At 39.7% G+C, this 8,300-nt stretch overlaps 1 pseudogene; it reads right to left on the reverse strand.

Annotated features, from left to right (window-relative positions):
• Positions 1 to 564: 564 nt before the first annotated feature.
• Positions 565 to 1,075, reverse strand: LOC129563198 (ADP-ribosylation factor-like protein 1 pseudogene; annotated as a pseudogene).
• Positions 1,076 to 8,300: the final 7,225 nt, after the last annotated feature.

The following is an 8,300-nucleotide window of genomic DNA, read 5'->3' on the forward strand; positions in this document are numbered from 1 at the left end:
TTGCTAACATAAATACATAGAACCAATTTCTCTATGTTACTCTTATATCTTACTACCTTGCTGAAATCATTTCTCAGTGCTAGCAGTTTTTGTGTGCAGTCTTTAGTATCTTCTATATATAGTATCATGTCATTTTGCAAATATTATAATTTTATCTCTTCCCTTACAATTTGGATAGCTTATACTTTTCTTGTATGACTGCTGTGACTAGGACTTCTAGTACTATATTGAATAGACATGGTGAGAGTGGGCATCCTTGTCTTGTTCCAAATTTTAGGGGGAAGCATTCAGCTAAAAAGCTGAATTTCACCATTGAGTATTATGTTGGCTGTGAATTTGTCATAAACAGCTTTTATTCTGTTGAGCTCTGTTTCCTCTATACTCACTTTGGTAAGAGTTTTTTTAAAACTTATTTTTAATATTTATTACAAATGTTGCAGTCAGTTTGGTATATGCCAACAATCATGCAGTTTTAACATTTAGGAGTGTGAGAAACACGTAACGATTTCCAAAGGGACATACATGTGATATGGTCTTCATTTCAGAGAAGCACAAGTGACTGAATTACTGTCTGCTCTTCAGTGCTTCACCTAACCATTCCATTGCCTCATCAAAGCAAGTGCCTTTGGTTACTGAAGTTTTGAATATTTGCTATTTTCAGTCCTTCAAGACAGGTAGCTCAAGTGAATTTGCCATCTCTGAGGGAGTCATGTCCTGTTCTGTTGTCCTGCTTATTTGTAAACCCCCTAAAATGGCTCTTCTCAGCTCTTCTCCCTCCAACTTGGCAACTAACTCTAATTTCAAAATACCAATTTGGTCTTGGTCACCACAATCTACTGCATAAATGACTGCATCTGTGTTTGAATAATAACATCAGTTATTAAAATCCAAGAGTTGGAATTTAAGGTTTTTGTATGTTACCATCTCAAAATTAAATCCAAAAGTAGGAATAGTAGTAATGATTTCTCCAACCTGTAATCTGTACAAAATTGTGGATTTTTCCTACTCCATCTAATCCCAAAATTAAAATTCTCATTTCCTAGGTTCCAAACAAACTGGAAAAAATGCCACCCATGATGAACCACCTGTTCACCCTCATCAACCAAAGCCAGTCCAGCTCCTGGACAGTTTTCTTGAAAACTTGCTTAGCCTGCAACTTCTGCATTGCATTCCTGGCAGTGCTTGGAGCAAGGGGCCGTGGCGACTGCACACCAGGGAACCGGTAACAGTTAAATTTTATCAAATGCTTTTTCTGCATTTATTGAGATGATCATGTGTTTTTTGGGTTTTGTTGATGTGACATATCACATTGTTTGATTTGCATATGTTAAACCATCCTTGTGATCCTGGGATGACTCCAGCTTGGTTGTGGTGTATGATCTATGTGTTGCTGAATTCAGCTTGATAATATTTTGCTGAGAATTTTTGTATCTATATTCGTCCAAGGTATTGGCCTGCAATTTTCTTATAGTGTCTTTGTCTGGTTTTGGTATCAGAGTGATGGTGGCTTCATATTAATAGAATGCCTTTGGGAGTGTTCCCTCCTCTTGTATCTTTTAAGAGAGTTTAAGAAGGAGTGGTACACGTTCTTCTTTGTGTGTTCGGTAGAATTCCCCAGTAAAGCCATCTGGTCCTGGACTTTTGTTTGCAGGGAGGTTTTTTGTTTTCTTTTTATTACAGATTCTACTTATTGGTCTGTTCAAATTGTCTCTCTTATTGATTGAGTTTTGGTGGGCTGTGTTTCTAGAAAGTTGCCCAAAGTTGCCCATTTCTTCTAGATTGCCCAATGTGTTGGCATATGGTAATACTCTCAGATGGGCTTTTTAAAAAAATTTCTGCAGTATCTGTTGTTATTTTCCTCTCCCCCCCACCCCTTATTTTGTTTATTTAGGTTCTCTCTCTTTTCTTGGTAAGCTGTGCCAGAGGTTTGTCAATTTTGTTTACCTTTTCAAAGAATCAACTTAAAGTTTTATTGATTTATTTTTCTATTTTTTAATCTCTATTTTATTTTCCCTTTCATCTTCATTATATCTTTCTGCTAACTTTAGATTTTGTTTGTTCTTCTTTTTCTAATACTTCCATTGGAGAGTTTTATATTCAAGTATTTTTATACTATAATACACTCTCAAGATGTTAAAGATCAAAATACTCAGCTAATAAAAAATTTGATTTTAAATGATGGAAAATTTCCAGCATTATCTTGCATCCAGTTAATACACAGGGAGGAAAATGGGACTTCCCTAATGGCTCAGGGATAAAGAACCCGCCTGTCAATGCAGGAGACTCAGGGTTGATCACTGAGTTGATAAGATCCCCTGGAGAAGGAAGTGGCAACCCACTCCGGTATTCTTGCCTGGGAAATCCCATGGACAGAGGAGCCTGGCTGGCTGCAGTCTATGGGGTTGCAAAAGTCAGACACAACTTAGCAACTAAACAACAACCACTGTACGTTGTACAATGGTACAAAAGACCATTGTACGTCAATATTACCAAATAGAAAAGCGACTTGGATATTAAGAAGTACTCTTCTAGCCATTATATCACTCTGCCTTTTTAGGCCACCTTCAGATATCACGCACATTAAATTATATGCTTTAACTTTCCACCTGGCTCTTCTCATCAAAAGAGAATGGATGTAAGTCTGGTCTAGATCAATAATTATTTTCTCCAAAACCACTCTCTAAAGCCACTTTTTGCCTAACTATGTTTTTCTTGGGGTCTGGTAAACCATCTTATCCTTAAACTGTGATAGGGCAATTTAACTGGTTTCCTGGGATAACTGGGATAACTGAAAGACACTGATATTTACAGTCTCAAGTTAAACTAGCATCAATCTCACAAAGCATATTGGAAGAATAAACTACCTAGCCATACAAGAGTTTACTGAAGTTTTGTGCTGTAAAAAGTCTATCAACAAAGGCAATTTTTGAGAGGATGGGGTATTTAGATTGTTATTTCAGAAGAAGTATTTTCTGAAAAAGTATTTTGAAATAACATCTTTGGTATGGCTACAGGATTTATTGAGTACAGGAGGTATAACTAGTAACTGGTTACAAGTCTAAGCCTCTGACACTGATGTGATTCAAGTTGAAGTGATGTCAGATGTAATGTCTTACCCTCTCCTGTGGTATTTAAAGAATTAAAATGGCTTGTTAAACCTTTAAGTAAATGAGGGCAGGACCAGCAGTGTTCATTGTATGGTTGCTTCTATATGACTTGAGCAGGCTGGATACTTTATTTAGTTTCATCTTCATGTGATCTGAATTAGCTGAGTGACCAGACATCATCTCTTTTAACATATTCATTTTAAAGAGTGGGAAAGTTAACACTGAGGTTAACTTGTTGAAGTAACCGACTTCTCTCTTTAAAGAGCTGAACCTCAGATTAAGTTTTCCTGCTTTCTAACCCATTTCTCTACACTGGATAAAATTGCCCCCAGCTCCACTTTTAACCACATCTTTTATGGGTTGAATTGTGTCCCCTCAAAAAATATTTTGCATTCCTAACCCCCTGTACCTATGAATGTGACCTATTTGGGAACAGAGTCATTGCAGATGTAATTACTTAAGACAAGGTCATATTATTAATATAGGGTGAGTCCTTAACCATGTGACTGGTGTCCTTATAAGAAGGAGAGTTGGACACAAACATAGAGGGAAGATAGCCACATGAAGACAGAGTCAGAGATGAGAGTTACACTGCCACAAGCCAAGGAGCACTTGAGGCTCTCAGGAGCTGGACCAGGTAAGGAAGATCCTCCCATAGAGTCTGTAGAAGGATGTGGCCCTGCCAACACCTTGATGCCAATCCTCTAAACTAGGAAGACAGTTCATTTCTGTTGCATTAAATGTGTGGTGCTTTGCTACAGCAGCCCTAGGAAATTAATACAACATGTAAAAATTAATTCTGTGGCCTTGTGTGAAGGTACTGTGTTTATGCCATAGCCGGTAGCCAGATTTCAGCATTCTAGGCAGCGGGTGATTTGTAATTAGTATTGGGTTTTATTGATTGAACCAGGTCTGATGCTTTCATAAACTGCACCTTTGAAATCTTCATGCTAGAAACAGTTAGCCTTTTAATAACTTTAATACATACTTTTAAATGATTATATAATTAATTCTATTGGACATTCTATTTATAGTGACTGAAATGTGGACACAGCTTGGTGGGTATACATGTTGGCTCAATGTTTGAAAAGGTCTGATTACTCTAGATTGCCTAATAGCCATGTATGTCACCATTTTTCACACTCTGAGAGATGCCAACAAGGAAGTAGCTCTTCTATATAATTGTCACAACTCTTATCGGGGTTGTCTCTACTTCTGTTTTAATAGCAGTATTAATGATTATAAAGGGTGTACCTATGTACGATTGACCAGACGGACTTCATTGTAGTGAAGCGCACTGTGGTTTACCCAGTTTATCTAATAAATGGCTCCAGAGATTCTGTGTTCAGAATAGAGTGGGGAATAGCATTGACATTGCCTTCCCTATAAGTATATGACTTAACATGAGCAGTGAGTTCATCACTGGAAAAATCTCTGTTTAATTACAGTGGTGACAAAGGTTATGAACATGAGCACAAGCTGGGATGGGGAGTTACATATAACCTGAATTGGCTGGAGGAGAAAATCAGTCAGAAAGGCATCTGAGGAATTGACACAAACTCTGTTTCTGACAAGTGAGTAGGAAGCTCTCAGCCCTCACCCCATCCATCCATAAATCCTGTGAGTGCTCCTTCAGTATGGATCTTTAATCCAGTTTTTTCATTGCCAGTATTGCTAATACTGTGATGGCTGTTGCAATACCATCACTTCAGCACCTGGGCTATTTTAATATGATCCTGTTTCTTGCTTGCATCCTTACCTTCTTACACTCTGTTCTTATCACCGAGGCCAGACTCATTCTTTAAAACTATGACTCAGACCATGTTTTTCCTCTCTCCAACAGCTCCCATGGTTTCCCAAACTGGAATAAAATCCAGAATCCTTACAGTGGTTGATGGTTGATAAGCGACCCTTCTGACCTCATCTTCAACTGCCCTCTGCCTCCCTCCCTCTTTTCCAGCTGCACTGGCCACCCTGCTGTACCATGATATCCACTGAGAGGTTTCACTTTGGCTGTTGCTTTTTGCCCTTTTTTTTTTTCTTGTTTGGAATGCTCTTACCAAGACAGCTGATCAGCTCACTCATGCATTTCATGTCTCTGTCAGCTGTGGCCTTTTTAGAAGGTCTTTCCTGGCCATTCAGTAAAAAAAATGACAACTCCCTGGTTTCCCTGTCATTCCCTGCCTGTCTCACTTTGTCTTAGATTCTTTTTCTCCCCCTATAGAATTTAGCACCATTGAAAAGCTTTCACTCTGTTGCATGGGGTAGGATGGGGGTCTTGGAATGACCTGGACAGGCAGTTGTATTCTTACAATGTGGATAGGAGCTCCTGTTGTTGAAGGAGTTGAAAGGCTCCTATGAAGGAAGAACTCTGAGCAGGGAGCAGATGGAAAAGGAAAAGGAAAGGTAGGCAGGACCAGATCATGGGGGCCACTGAGGGCATGTTAGAATGAGGGTCCCAAGCTTGAGAGAAACATGTAGTCACTGACAGTTTTCAATGGCGTAGTGATGATGCATGTACATACTAAGACCCCTGCTGATTGTGTGTAGAGAATGGTTGGGAAATGACAAGTTTGGAGCAGTCCATTCCGGTGATCTTGATGGGGGGTGACATGTTCTAGATCATTAGGTTTACCTGAAGAGACAGATGGTGGACAAGGTTGGGGACACTGGGGAGACTATCGAGATTTCTCCTGAAGGAGCAAGGATGTAGGGTGGTGGCTCTTGCTCAGCCTGGGATCTTGAGATGGAGTAGGTTTATGAGTATTGAAGCTAGAGGCTGGAAGAACAGACCATGGATTCTGTTTTAGATACGTGGTCTTTATACTACAATTCTTCTCACAGCCAGACCCATTTATGTAATCCCTCTGTTAACATTTCTACTCACATACTTACAAGGCAGCTCAAAGCTTAGCATGTAGCCTGGACATGGTGTTTGAATTTGTGGAAAAGATCTTCCAAGGAGAGGTGTGAGAAGTAATCACATGGGAGCCTGGACTGACCCCTGAGATGTTCTAACTTGTAACTGAAATCAGGTGGAAAAGAAAAATTCCCAGAAGATGGGTTCTTTCTCCTTGGAGATTCACTCTGATTAATTTTTGACAGATGAAGAAACAGATGCTGAGAACAGGGAGGCAACTTGCCTGATCTCCTGGGTAGTTAGGCAGTGAGGTTAAGCAGTCTTTCTGGATTGGGGTAGAGTAGGAGTAAATATGTCAAAATAAGAGGTTTTTGAAATTTTAGCAGAGTGTTTGTCATATTACCACATGGACAAGAGTCTCATATATGTTCCTACCTTCTTTCATGTGAAATTTATGTCCACTCCCATTTAGAAATACCTAGGAAAGATACTTCCATTAATATTTTATTTCAGAAACCTCCCTTCTGTATCCTTGTGACACTAAAAATTTACTACGTGGTGCAAGGTGGTTTTAACTTTTGAATTCATTCTCTTTTTCTCCCCTCCTGTCTCCTGTCTTCCTCCCTCTCTCCCTCTCTCTTTCATTTTCTCCTTAGATTGGAATCTGCACTCATGTGTCTGCAGCTTTTAACACTGTCAGTATGCAATACATTGTTGATAGACATGCATCTAAATAGAATATGCAGAATGCAACAGAAGTGTATTTTTAAAAAGTTTAATCCTAGAGACGTTTCAGTGTGTTCTAAGGGGAGCTGTAATTCTCTGTGTTCTGGAGGAAGAATAGATTCAGATCATTAGCATTCTGCTGCTCACAGTAGGGGGGACATTTTGCAGTAAATTATACTCATCAGCGCTCCCATAGACCCTTGCGAACAAGGCTCACTGAGCCCTTGCTTGGAAGTTGCTGCTACCAGTTTTATAAGGGAGGCAGGAACTAGTTAAGACAAACTGTGAACCATGAATGTGGATTCTATAGGGGACCCACCCGATCAATGTTAGTAGAGCCCCTAAATCTGCTCAAAAGAACCTGCTATCTCACCTCTTTAGAGTTATCACAGAATTTTAAGTTAGTACTTCAATGCCCTTTACAAAGAGTTTAAGTCCTTTGCTCTTCCCCATGAACATTTTCATCAAAATGTACTTGAGCTCCAATTGCTTGGTGAAAAATAGGTCACTGCTAGTCATGTTTAGCATTCTTCTTTCTTCCCCTTTGGGATAGAATCTGCCTTCGGACTATTTTTCACACAGAATAAGGATTAGTGCCTCTTTATCAATGTTGTCCATATCCCGCCTCAGTGTACTTTATTATCACTGCTAGAAGGTGCTTCTCTAAGACTGAGTTGTAGAGCTGTTAAAAAAAAAAAAAGTCAAATTCCCCAAAGCCAGGGAAAATTGAAATGTCACTCTTTACAAGGAGTTTTAGGAGGGAGACTAAGCGTTTACTTCAATACAGATCATCCATTCTAGGGCCCAGTTTAGAAACTTTCAAAATCAATTTTAAATCTTTTCTTTACAGCTTTCACATCCCTTCAATATCATCCTTTTTTTTTTTTTTAATGAGATCGCCTCGCCTTGGCCAGGCAGCCCAGGCCAGGGCGGAGTGGGCTGGTGGGGGTGGGTCAGAGGGACACTGGTGGTTGACCTGTTGTCCAGGCTCTGTCACTCCTGTGCCCACAGCTCTGCACACTGGCCTGGCTGCCGCCTGCCTGCTGCCCGCCTGCCCCAGATGCACTGAGCCTGCCTGCTGTTTGGCAGACATCTCCCTTTGTTTGTGCTCCTTGTGTTGCTCTAATAACCCTCCTGAAGGCCAAATTAGATTTATATGGAAGGAGAAGGCAGCTAGAGGCTTCAGAATGACTATGCTAATTGGAAACCAAAATATAAACAGCAACTCCACATGGATGTATTAAATAGGCCAGCATTCTCCACAGCAAATCAAATTAAGAGAAATCCCATTATCTCGCTCAGGGTTTCTGCATTTTTTCCTGACTGCCTGTTTTCCTGTTTGAACAGGACAAGGGCATGAATATATTTCATTCTGGGTCTGGTTCTAAACTACAGTTTCTTTCTCCCTCAACCCAAACTACAATGATTCCAAGTCATTATTCACAATTACAGCAAACTCATTTTTTTAAAATCCATTGTAAGTTTATATATCACCCTCTAAAGATTTTAGGCTTTGATGCAGCCTCAAACATTTAATTTATTTTCACCAGCTTGGCTTCAGTGTTAACTAGTTACCACAAAGTATTCTAAACAGACTTCTGGAAAGC

The sequence above is a fragment of the Moschus berezovskii genome, chromosome 9 (assembly GCF_049115385.1).
Source record: "Moschus berezovskii isolate FMDL1 chromosome 9, NW_MosBer_1.0, whole genome shotgun sequence".
NCBI lineage: Eukaryota > Metazoa > Chordata > Mammalia > Artiodactyla > Moschidae > Moschus > Moschus berezovskii.